Raw genomic sequence first — 16,466 nt, forward strand, 5'->3', positions numbered from 1 at the left:
AAAGAACACTTTGTAACTGGAGTGGTTTCCTCTGTGTTCTCAAGGTGTTATTATAGACATATCACAATTTGGCACAAACATTGAGTAGTTTGTCCAGCCATCAGTCTAATCGGTATCCATCCATTTCCCTTTTAATCCCCTGTGGTCAACAGTCTTGAATTGCAAAACAGAGTGAGTAGTGAATTGCCTATAATAATATGCAGGTGATCTTAATAATCAATTATTAATTAAAAAATATGTTGTATGTCTTCACATTAGTTCATTAAAGCACTAACAGAATGTGAAATTAGAACTGCTAATAAAAATGTTTCATTGTTTAAAAAAAAAAAAAAGCCTAGACTGTGGCAGCAGAGCCCAGAATAGTTGCTACCTCATGCCAAATATCTACAGTCCTCAGATTTGTTCATCTCCATTCTTTTTCCCCAAGGCCGTTTTACAACTTTGTTAAATTTTATCATCTCTATCTATTTATTAATGCATCTTATGCTACCTTGATAGCTAGGACTATTTTTTGTATAGTCCAGAATTAATATAGCTAGGTCTATCACATATATGAAAAGTGATAATCTAACTCTATTAGCTATGCTGAAGTTCCCAGTTCTTCAGCTTCAGGATGCCTTTCTTTTATGATCATCTTCTAAATCTCTTTTAATGTTACTGGTGGTAGTCCTTGGATGATACGCACATGGACTAATCTTAAAATTAAAGCAAACAAACTAATAAAATAACCAATGGAAGTTGGTTAATTTATACATAACTGACAGGCATCCTTTATGTTATAGATGTTTTCTAAATCCTATTTAAACCTATGTCCATCCTAAGCATGGATAATGCTTTCCACACAAGAACATGCCTCCTATTTCAGAGTCAGATGGAAAATTAAAACAAACAAAAAACAAGGACATAAAAAGACATACTTTATACCAAAAATATACCACATTTATACTATGTAACACTCATTTCTAGTCTTTTCTTAGGACACCGGTAAATTATGAGTATATCTGGCATAAAATGTATGTTAACCAGTATTTTGGGAGTCATGTGGCAATTAAAATTTCTGGGTTCCTACCAGATGCATAGTTGGGATATGGATTTTAGTTAAAATTTATGTAATTCACATGATCTTACAGTTGGAAGGAATTTTAGAGATAAGCTAGTCAGCCAAAGACTTTTTGGCTCCCATCCGCATTGAGATAAAAATGGGGTTTTGAGGAGGACCTAGACAACTTTTTTTTAATACGCTAGAATTTTTTTCTGATGTCAAAATTCTTGTTTTACTATAAGAATTGCTTTAAAATAAAGCAGAAAAATTAAAAAGAAGAAAATAAAAATTACCCCAAACCATCGATTTCTGATTTTACTCCTCTTAAACTTATGATATATTTATCTTTCTTTTACTTATTCTGTTCATTTTGTATGACTAGCTTTCTGTTGTTAAAATTATTTTGCATCTTTTATGCTTTGATACATGAATATTAGCCGAAGCCCACAGTTTATTCAAATATTTTTGTTTTTACCAAGTGTGCTTTTTCTGTTCTAGAATGCCTTCAAGGATAACACATTACATTTAGTTGGCATGTCTCCTCAGGCTCCTTTTTGGTGTGACAGTTTCTCAGACTGTTCTTGTTTCTGATAACTTTAAAAGTTTTGAGGAATACTGTTCAGATATATTGTAGAATGAATGCCCCTTTATTGGAATTTGGTGATTTTCTCATTATTAAATTGGGGTTACAGGCTTGGGGAGGAAGACCACAAAAGTGAAATATCATTTTTGTCACATCGTATCAAGGCTACATACTTTCTACATGATTTATGAATATTGATGTTGACCTTGATCAGCTGGCTGATAGAGTGTTTTCTCAGACTTCTCCACTGTAAAGTCCTCCTATTCCCTCTCCATCCACAGTCTTTGGAAGGAAAGTGCTATGTGCAACCCACATTTAAAGAGTAGGGAGCTTTGCTCCCCCTTTTTAAGGTGGACTATCTACATAATTTATTTGGAATTTTTATCCATGATGATTTTCCTCTTCTTCACCATTTATTAATTTATTCAGTTATTTATTTATATAAATATGTACTTGTGGATATTTATTTTATACTTTGAATTATAATCCAATCTACTTTATTTTATTGCTCAAATTGGTTCAGCTTTGACAATTGGAAGCACTTTCCATTGACTTCTGTGTCACTTTGATGTAGCACCATGGGGTTTTTTGTTTTGTTTTGTTTTGTTTTGAGCACTTCTTTACTACTGGTACTTACTTTATAATAAGATGCTTACTTTATAAAAAGTATATTCTCTGTTCCAGGTCTACAGATTTTTATGTAATTTATTTATCTGATTGGTGTTAGGTTAATGTTGGCTTTATGTTATGAGTTAAGAAGTCTTTCCCTTGCATGCTAATTTTTAATTTTTGTTTGAGATGTATTCCTGATCCAGGACTAAGGCCTAGGACAAACCAACATTGTGGTGGAGTGTATTGTATTACAAAGCGGTTTTGGGAAATTTATCTTTAGATGATGTCCTCCATGGAAATTTGGTGTATGACCTTGGTATTCATTCCCCCAATGTATCACATTGGCTTCCTTCCAAGTGGATGCACTGACTCTTAATTTGGAAGTGTATGACAAGGCAAAGCCAAATGAATAATTCCCAACAGGAAAGAGGGCAAGACACAGTGTACCCCTCCTCCCTAATATGCTTAGCAGGAGACATTCAGAGGTATTGAGAATTAGGATAAAAGTATAATATTTAATAACAGCTACCCAGGCAAAAGAACAGAAATAGAGCATCCATAGAAGGAAGAGCTGACAGAGAAGGAAGAAAGATTACTATTGCATATGTACAGTAGGCTATTTTCATTATTGTATTTACCACAATTTTTTTGTACTTTTTCTCCTACAAATATAAAAGCTTAGCTCAAGAATGACTTGTTATAGATTCATATAAAGATATTGAGAAAATACAGAGAGAGCTTTATGGAAAACTAAAATATAAATTGAACATGGCAAATATCTGAAAGCCTGAGTTCCAGAAAGATAATTTCTGCATGACTGTAGATCCACTAAGATACATTTTATGTTTATGCACAGAAGATTCCTAGATGTGCTCCGAGTACGCAGAAATGTCAATAGACTCACTTTTACTGGTAAAGATATTTGTCATGGCAAGAATGTTTATTTAATAATTGTTACAATTGAGAGATTTATCAAGGAGCAATTTCTGTATTTGAGTAACATGACTATCTTAATCACCAAGAAAAAAAAATAACAAAGCAGAAAATTGTACTGTAGAAAAAGCAATAGGATGTTGAAGGAAATTTCCTTTTTTTTTTTTTTTACTGTAAAGAGTGAAAATGGGGAAATATATCTAGGGAGATATATAAAAATCTCAACAGCAACTGGAAAGTTGTACTAACTTTATTATAAAAAGTCCATTAATCAAAGGGTAAATTTGGACATGAGAATGGACACCAAAACCTGGCAGTATTCAAGCATCAGGACACATCAGGACAGTGACACTGTATATAGTACAAAAAAAATAATAATAATCTGTAGCTCTGTGATGTACTATAGCATCAAAATAAAATACTTAGGAATAAATTTAACAAAAGACTTGCAAACTGTGTAATCAAAAACCTACAGAACATTGTTATAACTCTGTAATGAGAGCAGAATTATGGGCATGAAGGAAGCAGGGATAGGGCGAATAGAACTAAAAGTTAAGCTCACAATTATGTGCCACAGAAAAATCTTTTCTTCCCTCAAGCTATTTTTTCCCATTGTTTTTCAAAGGCCATTAAAATGAACAGCAGGTTGTGATGAAAATTTCATTAAGCCCTAGCTAAATCATTATGAGGGTGCCATATTCATGCCTTTGCTTCCTCTCATTGAGTGAGGGAGAACAGATTTCAATGGAAAGTCCGTATTATTTCCGACCTTATCCCTGCCAACAACAAACTAACAGAAATTCAGAAATTACAGGAGAATGATGTATCATGCAAAAGGAGGCCACTGATGTGAAATGGTTAGAAAGAAAATTAGATTTGCCATGTGGGTAGAAGAAAAAAATGGCTCTTATTCCAGCTAGATTATTTTTTCAAGCAATTAATTAAAATATTTTAAAAGTTATAAATAGGGGGAAAATATGTTGACATATTTATGTTTGTATCTTTTTCCTCCATCAGAATTTTTGCCTGGCATTACTCAAAAAAGTCTGGTTCTAAAGATTCTTATTTGTCCAGTGTCACTTTGACATGGAACATACCAAAGTTCATAGTAAATTCACAGTTCAAAATATCTGGCTGATACAATGTAGTTACATTATATTTGGTAGTATCTATACTCTACCAGTTGTTTTTTTAACTATTAAACTTAGCAGTTAAGAATGACGATGGGCCAGACAGAAAAAGTTGAAAACCACGTAATATCACTTATATGTGGGATATAAACCTAAAAGCAGCAAACGAACAGGACAAACAAACAGATACTGCCCATGGACATGGACAATAAACTAGTGGTTACCAGAGGGTAAGAGGGGGAGAGAGGAGGGGAGAGGTAGATGAGGTAAAGGGGGTCAAATATGTGGTAACATTAAAGAATTCAAAATAAATAAATTAAAAAAAAGAATGATAATGAGTTCTAATATCATAATATGTGATACATATCTCCTCTATCAAGATATTGAATAAATTATTATGTACTAAGAGAAAAAAGGTAGCCTATATTCAGTGCATATTATGTGTTAACTGTAGTGTTATGTAATTTATATGAAACATTTCATTTAATCTTAACATAAACCTTATAATCAGGCTGCTATGTATAGCTATTCCAATTTTAGGAAGTGCCGTACACATGAACTAAATATTTTGATTCTTATCTCCATTTTCAGATGAGGAAGCCACTGATTAAATATGTCACAGAGTGACTGTCGAGGGCATAATTTGAAATGAAGTCAACCTTAAACTAGAATCCATGCTTTTAATCACTAGTTTTAGTATCTCTTCCAGTTAAGGATTTTGTCAGTAATAGTTTAATGTTGCTCTTTAGCACATGTGTGCCTAAGTTCCTTTGAAATATTGAATAATAAAATAGTAGTCAATAATTTTCTACTAAAGTAAATTCCTTATGCCTCAGTGGTGATCAAACTTCCAGAAAGTTTTTAATTGAAAATCAACTCAGCTTAAACTGTTTGAGTTTAAAGTGTTAAAAAAAAAAAAAAAAGCAAAAACAAAAACAAACAAAACAAAAACCTTGGAAGGTATCCTAATGTCCTAATGGAAACTAGTTTCAAAAAAATTGGAGGAACTAATCTGTGGAATAAGAGAAATTCAGAACTGGAATGAAATGTGGACATATTTTAGGCCTCTATATTCATTTTAAGAGACACAGACAGACAGATGGACTGGGGCAGAGATGTGCTTGAAATTAGATAGCAAGTCGGTGTTAAAGCTAGAATTCAGTTCACATCCTACAGACCCAGGTTCCTTTTATTTTTTCCTGTTCAGTTACATCATACATTTTGGTATTCTTTACTATGTTTTTCTTGATGTTTTAGAAATAATGTCATCACCTTTTGTTAGTTTTAAAGGGTATTTCACGGTTCATTAAATTTAAATAAATTTGAGACAACCAGATATCTTAATTTAGCTAATAAAGCCAAGATATATAGGTATATAAATGTCCTATGTTCTCAAGTCTCAAGTAGCGAGGGGTGATTTGTAAATATAGATCAGCATCTAAATTTAGGTTCAGATTCAGACTTTAACTTAATTTGTGTTCCGACCTTAGGTTCATTAACAGTGCAGGTGAAAATAATTTTTACTTTAATGAGAACTTTAAATGTCTCATTTAAAATATAATCTTTTTAGATATAAAGATTATAAAAGGCTTTTTCTTTTAACTTTTCTATATTAATGTCTACATTACCTACAATATCTCTTTGGAATTTCTGTTTCAGCCTACAGACATATGCACGTCTCATCTTCCTCGAAACACAACAGGCAAAATTCACATTTTCTTAATCTCTTAATCTAATTTTATTAATCTCTAACTCTAATTCTGTTCCTCACCAATCCAAGTCTAAATTGCTAATTTTTCATCTTTTAAAAAAACTGTTACTTGCCTCTGTTATTACCTTTACTTTATTATAATTGTCCATTTATTTGTCAGTTTATGCACCTACATTAAAATCTCCTTAAGAGTATAATAGTGCACATACTAAAAACTCAAAATATTTATTGAAAAGATTATTGAACTGTTTCAGTGTCACTTCATTGCTGTTGTGGGGAAAGGAGGTGAGAGATCTTAAATATATGACTGTCAAATGTTATGTGAGTTACCTCATTTAATACTCAAAACGTCAAAGTTGGTATTATTTCTTACCTTAAAATGAAAAACTGAGGCTTAGTAGCTTCCTCGTGTTCTTGTTATATGGAGAAACTAGAATTAGACCAAAATTACTATCTTCCACAAAAATACTTGGCGGTGAACACAGAGCATATATAATCTGACCCAACCTGTTTTCCTTCTCTTTCAACCTTGTTTGCAACACTAAGGTTCATGTTCTCATGCTGTCTTATCAAACTGCATGCAGTTCTGTCAACAGTCTGTATTTTTAATACTACTCTGCCTTTTCATATGCTATTTCCTCTGTCTTAAATGCCATTTTCTGAGTTATCTACCTAATGAATGTGTATTCACCTTTTATGACTCAACACTTTCTCTGAATGCCTTTGTCAGAATTTGGCTCAGTCTACCTTGCTAACAGGAACTCATCTCTATTAGTTCTTACCACATTACCACTATTGTTTATTTATCTGTTTTCCACAGTAATAAGTATGTGAATGTCATTGAAGAGTTCTTGGTTCAATTGTGTGTGCCTCTCTGCTTCCTAATAGTGAGCTTGGCACGTAGTAGTTTACTGTGTTAATGGTGGATGACAGTCAACCCACCAATTCACATTGTATTGACTTCTCTCACACTCTTCTAAAAATTGACTGGGTTTCATTTGTCTGCTTGTGTTTTTACTGCCCTCTTTTCTTTATATCCTATTCAGACTCTTCATTAACCTCTAAACCTATTTATTTCATTTGTCCTGTCTTCCCCAACCTTCTCACTGTATGCATACCCCTGTCATTATTGAATCTTTAAAATCATTACTTTTAATTCCTCTGTGGCTTGGAGATTAAAGTGTTGTCCTAGGACACAAAACTAGATATTATAAGATCCAGAATACAAAACTAAAATACATGTTTACCTTTATATTAATCTTTTAAATAACTCTAATATTGCACGTTTCTCTAAAGAAATATGTTGGCTTTATCTATGAATTTGTGGCCATAGATAATAATTCGCCTCCACTTCTGTAGGCAAAGTGAGAAGTGAATTGGATTGATCTATGAATATTTTTTTCAAAATTCAAAGCTATAATTGGGTCTTTAATATGTTTTAACATAATGGAGATCAGGACTCTTTCCTAGGTGTATAGAGCTGGCATAGGAGAGAGAATTCTTATTTCTGATGATGGGCTCAAGATGGGGCAGCTTATAGTTGGATCTCACACTGCACAAGGCCTACCCCCACCTCCACACAGTTCATCTTAGGAGGGCTGTGGTAAGAGAAAAGTAACTGATTTCTTTCAACACCTTGTCTCTTCCCTATAGTCTTCCAAGGACTCTTAACATGTTCCCTCAAAGGTAGAGTTTCCAAACTCGGGATTCATGAGTTCCTTCAGAGGGCTTATAAATTCTGGAAATTGTATGCAAAAAGGCGACAATATGTGTTTTTGTGCATTTTTTGAGACATAGTCCATAATTCTTACCTGACTTTCAAATTAATTCATGATGAAGAAAAATAACTACACAGTGAGTCAGTGTTTGGGTTTTAGCCCTGATCCTGCGAGTGAATATTATGTGATTGTGGTGTAACAGCTATATAGTTTAGTCTCTGATCAATTTTGAGGCAATAACTTATAAGTAGTTAGCAATGTTTGTGAATGTCATTTTATCTATTTCACAACATCTGGGGGAAATGCAGTTTTTAATTTTAAATAAGAATTTCTTTGCATAAAAGCAAGCATCCACCTTATAATTTGCATTGTAAAAAAAAACCACATTTACTTGCATTTAAGTTGCTATAATAATTGTATTAATGTAATGAAGACTGCCCTCAACTGGAAATCCTAACTGCCCTACTTTCATCAGAGGGTCGTTAAAAGAAACAAATGAGGTAATGCACACAAAAGTACTGTATAAATTATAACCAACTTGGAATTCTACCAGCTATTGTCATTATCACATTTTGGCTGGTTGGAAGCATTGTTATTTTAGTTTCCAGTGCTGCTTTCCCAGGACGTTTTTATTTACTGAACAATTCTGATTCAGACCTACAAAATTCTGGAAATTTAGGATATGCAGTCAACAACAAAGCAACATTTATAAAAATCCTGGGATAGGTAGTGCTTCAAAGTTTATTTATATAAATTTCCCTAAATAAAATATAGTTAGACAAAGTTCTGCCTGAAGAATTACTTTTCAAAAAGAAAGATTTCTCTACATTGATATGGATGAAATACCAAAATGTAACCAACATGAAACTAGGGGAGGCATTTAATATTGAATTTGTGCATTTGTTATCTTCTTATTTCTACAATAATGTGAATATGTGCAGAAGATTTCAGCTTTCTCCTATGCGTCTTATTTGTTCTTCCTTCTCTCCCCTATTTTGATTTTTTCTTTTTATTCTTTTTTGGGTTGCATATATATATATATATATATACTATATATATATATCTTATGTCTCTCTCTCTCACATGCCTTGCATCATTTACATGTATACTGTGAGATTATTGATATTATTGATGATGTCTGTGGTATTAATTCTCCTTTCAGAACCCACATATGCTTGGTTTTATTTAGCATCTGTAACTGTCAGTGTTCTTCCTTCTTAGAGTATGACGCCCACACCTCCAAAATTGTTGTGCCGTGATGAGTGTACTCCTTGTGTGTAAGAAACTTCATTTATTTGTGAAATTTTGTTTCTACTCAAACTAGACTTCATCATTATTTACACAACAGGAACTTTTATTCTAAACTTCCTCAGAAAATATTTGCTCAGTTTCATATTATAAGACCCTAAAGGCACAACTTATTGCCAAAGTCACCCAGTGTTACTTTATGTGAAACAATTCAATGTTTTTAGTACTGACTTCACAGAAAGAGTTAGTTCTCTTCTTGTAAGAACTAATAAAAATAATTGAATGAATTGGAAAAGTATGTATTGTTACACACCTCAAGCCATCACCCTCAAAGTCATCTATAGACCGTAGAACCATCATTGGGTGAAGAAAATACTAGGATTTTAATTCTCATCCCTCCCTCCCTTTCCTTCCTCCCTCCCTTCCTCACTCTTCTCCATTCACACATTTCTCTCCTCTCTCTCTCTCTCTCTCTCTCTCTCTCTCTCTCTCTCTCTCTCTGCAGCAGACACAATGGAGGAGATTGTTTTATTAGGTGGAAAAACAGAAGTGGATATTATTTTGATATCAGGTAGTGCAATACAAATTCACAGTGGTAAATATCGAAAAAATGTACACTTAACTCCATTTGAACCATTTGTATGAATGGATTGGACAGTTTTTAAATTTATAACTAGATATTTATGAAACAGAAATTTGTAAATTGTTAGTTATTAATTATCCTCTCTTAAAACTTAAAAATATGTAGGATGTTATTGTGTAATGTATCTTTTTGAAGTTTGCATCTGTCACATCTATTGAAAACAATTCAGTTTAGTCAACTACACTTTCTATGTCACTTTACTCGTGCTTTTTCCCCCCAGATATAATTATGTGTTAATGGCCTTTCAATTTTTATTACAAATGTGTTGACATACAGAACGTTAAATCCTCTCAATGGATATAAAGCTTTTCCTCCTTGTTTTCAGACTTATTTTAGGGGTCTTGAACTAGAAGATATAGCAGTATATTTTCATCTGCGCTGTGCTACAGCATTGTATGTAATTATGCTGTAGAAAAGACAGGCCCCTCGTGCATGATATTTGGCCTTGCGAACATCCCTACAAGCACTGCATGTTTGATGTTTGAGTTTACATTATAAATCACAATGCCTGTTCTTCTAATTTAAATGTCTGTTGTTGAGCAGCCCTTTAGAAATTAAATTGAACTATATTACATTAACAGACAAGTTGAAATAGAAATTCAAAATTACCCCCTAATTTTATCAACTTTTTAATTACTATTTTCATAGAGAATTATGGAAATTGGCTTTCCTAAAATCCCAAAACCCAAAGCATTTCACTAAATTAAGAATATAGAAGTGCGCTTTGAAATCCACTCTTATTTTGAAACCTCATTTGATGAGGTGGGAAAAATAAAAAGTGAACGGATCAGGGGGAAAGCCTAAAGATACTTTAATTGGCAGAGGTTCGAGTTGCTTTTGTTTAGTTCCTCACTGTTCTTTTGACAAAGTACATGTTGAAGAGGCTTTGTAAGTGCTGTTCCACTGAAGGACAAACAAGGGTACTTTTCAATTGAGCCCTTTTAAGTTTTGTTCCTCACACTCCTGCTGCTGTTGGAGGCTTCTCCAAATGCATTGTGGCTGTGTGTTCATCTGTGCTGTCTGTCACTGGAAAATGTCTCTTCTTCTCGAGCAAGCTAGAGTGTCACCTCCAGGCACCCTTTTCAAAGGCACCACTGTATGGAAATAGACACTCATAAAATGATGATAAAGAAAAGAGTTTATTTTTTAAAGGTCAGGACAAGAAGACACCCTCAAATGCTGTAGAGCCTATTTCTTTGGGTATAAGTGTTTTAACTTTAGCACACAGTACACTGAATTTGAAGCCTTGCAGTTTTGCAACTCTAAATTGAAACTTGTTCACTGTCATCTCCTTTTCGAGTGGTATCCATCATAGCGGTTCATCTTGATATTGTTGATTTCAATAAGTGTTATAGAAAATTAATTTATATTTTCTTGAAAGAACTTCTTTAATTGTATAGTCCTTGGGGATCTTCTTCATAGTAGTAGTTCCCTGAGTTGAGATCTAGTGTTGCCTGCACAAGAAACCCATTTCACCCAAGAAAGCTTCTATTTTTCTTTTTACCTAGAACTTATACTTTTGTCAATAAAATGCAATCATATTTAAGATTATGTCCTCAATGTTTATCTTTCTGTGAACGATCAAGCCCAAATTATTTTTTATAGGTGGCTGTTTGTCTGTTAATATGAGTCCTGTTTCATTCCTGCTCGAACATTAGTTTGTCAACTACGACAGGACTGTATAAATAGAAATCATGACAAATATCTCTTTACCCAAATGTTTCTAATATTTTCTAAACCTTCGGTTAAGTAAGATACCCTGTTATCTTTATCCTTACCTAAAACTGTCATTGACAGACTTTCCGTTATAATACATGGATCACTTAAAAAAAAAGACCCGTTGACCCAGGCACTACATTAGCGGTAAACATTAGGGGAGTGTGCCAGCCCTCTTGTTCCTTATGTGCCACAGCTTTTGGCGATATCATTTATTCAAGAGTGAAGAGCCAGCCACCTGTTTCTGAGGCCTCTTTTCCCTCACGTTAAAGGTTCAGGCCCTTACTGAATAGTAACACTCTAATCTGGGAAACACACACAGCATTTTTCTGAAACTGATTTGTCAAGCTAGACAAGCTGGAGGATTTTGTGTGTTTACGTGTGTGGCTGTTTTTCACTCAGTTACCCTTGAGGCACTTGTCACGACCGTGCATATTAAAATTAATCAGACTTCCTAGGCCTGTGTGACTGTGTGTTTAACATGAAGAAGTGGATATCAAGCAAATGCCCTAATTAAATAGGCCCGCTCAGTTTTGTTCTAGTGGATGCTTGGTCTTTTTTTTAATAGAAGTTGCTTGTGGGGAAGGCACGGACAGCACTAGAGTCAGTGGAGAGCTCACTCAGAGTTTCCTTTGCCACCTGCTCCCAGAGTTCTGAGACCTCAAGGACTCCCAGCGTGCCTTCCTCAACTGCCCTTAATGTTGAGAAGAAATATGGCCAAGATCATGAGGGAGCAATGAGGCTAGGGCAAACAGAATGAGCATGTGACCTGGACATTTGGATTGATTAAGATAGTCCATCTTACATGTCGATAAACTTTGGATACCAGACTGTTCTGTACTCCCACTTTTGGATGATGTACTTTGACAGCTGAGGAAAAGATCTCACATGAAATTCAGCATGAATGCCCTTTCTTTTATGTCTTTTCAATGGCTATTTTAGGTCATCTGTCTTTTCAATGGCTATTTCCTAGGTCATCTACATATCAAATAGAAATCACTTATGAGGGATAACTCATATAGATAGATTATATATACAAGTTCACTTCTGCTCTCAGAGTATTGGACTTAGCCTGTTTTCATTTCTGTTCAACTTTGCCCATAGCTTTATGGAAAATGGACGTGGGACATTTGGAAACAAATTTTTATGAAGTAAGCTCAGAATACTGAAAATGTCTCAGGCTGACACAACACATTAGCTTTCTTGTTTGTGTATGTAACATCATAAATGAGGTGAACTTTTAACACCCTGATCACTAAGTTTGTGGATTTTAGTCCCAATTTATGCATATTGTTTGGACTTCTTTTTTTGTATTTTACTTCAAATTTGATTTATACATATATATGTGATGAAGCGTGGAACCTACTTTGGAAACAATTTGAAAAATAAAGTAATGAAAACTCTTCAATGTTAAAGAGTTTGGAGTTATACTTTAGTAAACTTCCAAGTAACCATAGCAGGTTATCTGGTAAAAGATTACTCTGGCAGGACATGGTTTATAAAATTTATTTGTTCCTTCCCAAATAGAAAGGGTTGGACAATTCCAAAAAAAAACATCGTTTTCCAGTTTTTCTTCCTTTCTTCTCATTGTTTCTAACAGATAAAAGAGTCCATCCATTAACCTATGTGCTTTCTTTTTAATGTGGGTGTTCAACTCACATGTAGAGAACTTTATCAGCAGTGCCAAGCAACTGTCTGGTACCTGACAGCATCATAGAAACCCCTCCTTGGTTCACTTAGGTTGCTACTGGTTATTTATTAACACAATCCAGACTGTTCAGTGTGGGTGTATATGAAATAGAAAGAAAAATAAAGGCCTTGAACAAGTAAATACATCTTTCATCATTTCTTTTGTTTGGTGTGTTTACTGTGTGCTATTCTTGGTTGATAGAAGTTGTTTGACAATTCTACAAAAGGGTGAGGAACCTTTTCTTGAACTTTATCCTTTTGTTTTGTCTGTAGAAGAAGTTTTCTATTTGCCATTCTCTTTTTATTGTAACTTGTCTATACAAAATTTTTTGAGTATTGTTATTATTATTAATATAACAAGTGCAGATGATTATGAACATGATAGACAGTTTTATCTACTTTGAAATGGACAGTTAAGGAACTAGAATTTTAAGACATCTTTCATTTCTAAACTTTTCAATTAAAAACAAAATGAAATATTATACAAATAACCTTTTTTCCTCCTTCTAAGAAACATACCATTTTTCTCAGGCCTTACGTAAGTTTAACTGAAGTACTGAGCCTTGATTTAATTTGTACTTGAGTTCTCTCCTCTCCACATATTAGTATAATATCAATGTACAGCTCATTGTATGATATAATTACTGAAGAGATCAAAAGCTAGGAAAGCATACCATAATTGAACATGTCTGTTTATTATAACAGGACAGTGCTCCTGTGCTGGTATTTAGTGTGTTAATAGATAAGAATTGATTTGCTGTTTCAAGATGAATTAAATCTCTGTTGCATAGGTTTCTGAGAAGTTATGCTTTGTTTGTAAAAATTTGCCTGAAAGCTTTATACACCATCGTGTGACTTTGGTCATGTGGAAACTTGAGAGCAGAAAGCCATATAAATGAACAAAATGCACCCTCCTCCCTTTTGAGTTTTGTTTTCTTACTTTTTTTAAAAATCCTAATATTTTTACTTCTGTCTTTGCTCTGACACTCTTAATACTTTTCGTCCATGTCAACATACCATGTATAAATGAAGAAAAGCACATAAAGAGGGAGATTGCGACACTGAGAGCAGTTCTGTGTAAGTAAGAGAGATCAGTCCTCAGCCTTAGTATATGACAGTATAGAGCTCCAAATTGCAGGGAGAAAAAAAACATCTAGGAGCAAAGTAAAAGGGATAGCACTTAGACATGTGTGCTCATGTTTTACCTCCTCGGTGCTTGAGTCAAGCTGCTCCTGTTCTGTGCTGCAGGAGGACAGCTACCTCGTTGTTCCGCTCAGTCTTCTCTCCACGCAGCTCACAGGAATCATTATGAGTGAATCAATAAAACTAAAGGTAAATTGAAGTTGTACATTTTAGACATTTTTTTCACTCAATATTATAACTAAGGGTTAATAAAGAAGATTAAGTGAAAAAGCATAGTAAACCTTTAAGTATTTTTTATTGCTAGGATTTTTTTCCTTTGTTTTCTAAATTTAAAATGTTCAAATTAAAAATATTTGCAAGTTTCAAAGTACATTACATTAGAAAAGTATACAATCTTGCTTTCTGAAATGGCGTACCTAAATTCCAAACAATATGAAACCTTCTGAAATATTGTCTAATAATTGTTTTTGAAGACTTAGAATTTTAAAAAGTATTAAATCTCTATCATTTTTTTATCAATATCTATGCTCACATACACAGAATAAAATCTTGCCAACTGTTAGATCTCCAAAATTTCTCTAGAATGAATGAATAACACACACATAATATAGTAAATAACAGTTATATTTTAGGAGCATTTATCTCACTCTTAATGTCTAAACTAAAAATGTTGGCCTAGAACAATTTCTGACAGAAAGAAAGTATGCAAATAGGATTTCAGTACAGAATAGAACTCCCCATTCTGTTCTGTGTTTTATTTTTTCACCACCTTAGACTCCTGTTAACATCCTGTGTAACATCTCTTTTGAGGAGAAAATACCTCCTTTCTCTGTAACACCTATATTTTTTATTTGTTCATCTATTCATTCATTCTCTTGTTGACAGAAAACATTTATTGAGGTCCTAGTAGATGCTAGTTATTTTAAAGATTAGCAAGAATATAAAATCAAAGATAAAGTTTCTGTCCTTAAGTTGTTCATGATCTTTTGTGGGGAGACAAACCATGTAACTTCATAGTAAAAGGAACTGTGAGTGAGGAGGTACAGGAGGCTCTGGAAGTAGAGGGAGGGTCCTTATACCATATGTTTATAATCGATGCACATAATTATTTATCCTCTCAATTGAATTAACATTTATATATGAAAACATATTTTTGTTGTTTATGTCATCCAGCCAATTCTCTTTTAAGTGCTTGTGCAAAAAGATGTTACAGTATTCATTGGATCTATGTCTTATGACATAACTTCTTTTAATGTAGTTTTCAATCATCATCCTGTCTTGTCTGGATATTTTCAGGTTATTGATTTCTGCCTATCCATAGCTTTTTGAGAAAAAACTTATAGCTCCAAAGATATTCTAATTGCTTTCTCCAGGTAATATAGCTAATAAGGCTAGACATATAATGTATTATTTCCCCTTTATCCATCTTTAGCCTTTACTCACTAAAATAGTAGAAGATATTATCTTTGAACTTTTATTTTAGTACCTACAGAATGATGTTTGGAAAGTTGAGCCAAAATCATGATGATGATAATGATGGGTACCTAACCTCAAACTGACTCAAAAAGCTAAAATACACATAGCTTTATAAGTTCTTGATTCACGTACTGATTTGTTATCAAAAATTTAAATGCTTAGCTAAAACTCATTAAAAGTTTGTTTATAATTGTAACCTTAACTTTTAGCAAAACTGCTTGAATTCTAACATACACACACATGCACACATATATTCATGAGTGTGTGTTACATATAACACATATATAACAGGACAAAATATTAAGACATTTATTTGCCATCCTCACATGCCATGCTGGCAGTTAATAAAATACAATCTATATATATATTTTTTATTCTTCACCCAAAGAGAAGAAATTATGGTGTAGCAGCCTCAGGGGTATGGAAATAGGCTTATTTAATTTTTTCTCAAGAGTAGAGAAAGAGCCTCAGTTGGCATGTGCCATCTAAATGTTTTATTGAGTCTCCCACAGACCTTTATTAAAGTGGGTGGGTAGTCAATCTTCAACTGCAGTGAGTTCACTTCCTGTCTTACTCTCCAGCTTCATTTCTCATTTCCTATCATTCTCTGCATTGTTCGTTTTTTTTTTTTAAGTTTATTGGAGTAACATTGGTTAATACAATTATATAATTTTCAGACGTACATTATAGTTTGACATCTATATATTCTATTGTGTAATTACTACCCGAAGTCTAGTTTCCTTCAGCTACCATATATTTGATCCCCTTTACCCACTTCACCCTCCCCCTACCCCTCTACATTTGACCCTCTTTACTCTGTCT

General features: G+C 33.5%; 1 protein-coding gene across 15 annotated transcripts in view; it reads left to right on the plus strand.

Moving 5' to 3' along the window:
* The window catches only part of SOX5 (SRY-box transcription factor 5), a 907,668-nt gene that overhangs the window by 626,396 nt on the left and 264,806 nt on the right, over window positions 1–16,466 (plus strand). The gene's annotated exons all lie outside the window — the stretch shown is intronic.

The sequence above is a fragment of the Pteropus medius genome, unplaced genomic scaffold (assembly GCF_902729225.1).
Source record: "Pteropus medius unplaced genomic scaffold, Ma_sr-lr_union100, whole genome shotgun sequence".
In the NCBI taxonomy this organism is placed as follows: domain Eukaryota; kingdom Metazoa; phylum Chordata; class Mammalia; order Chiroptera; family Pteropodidae; genus Pteropus; species Pteropus medius.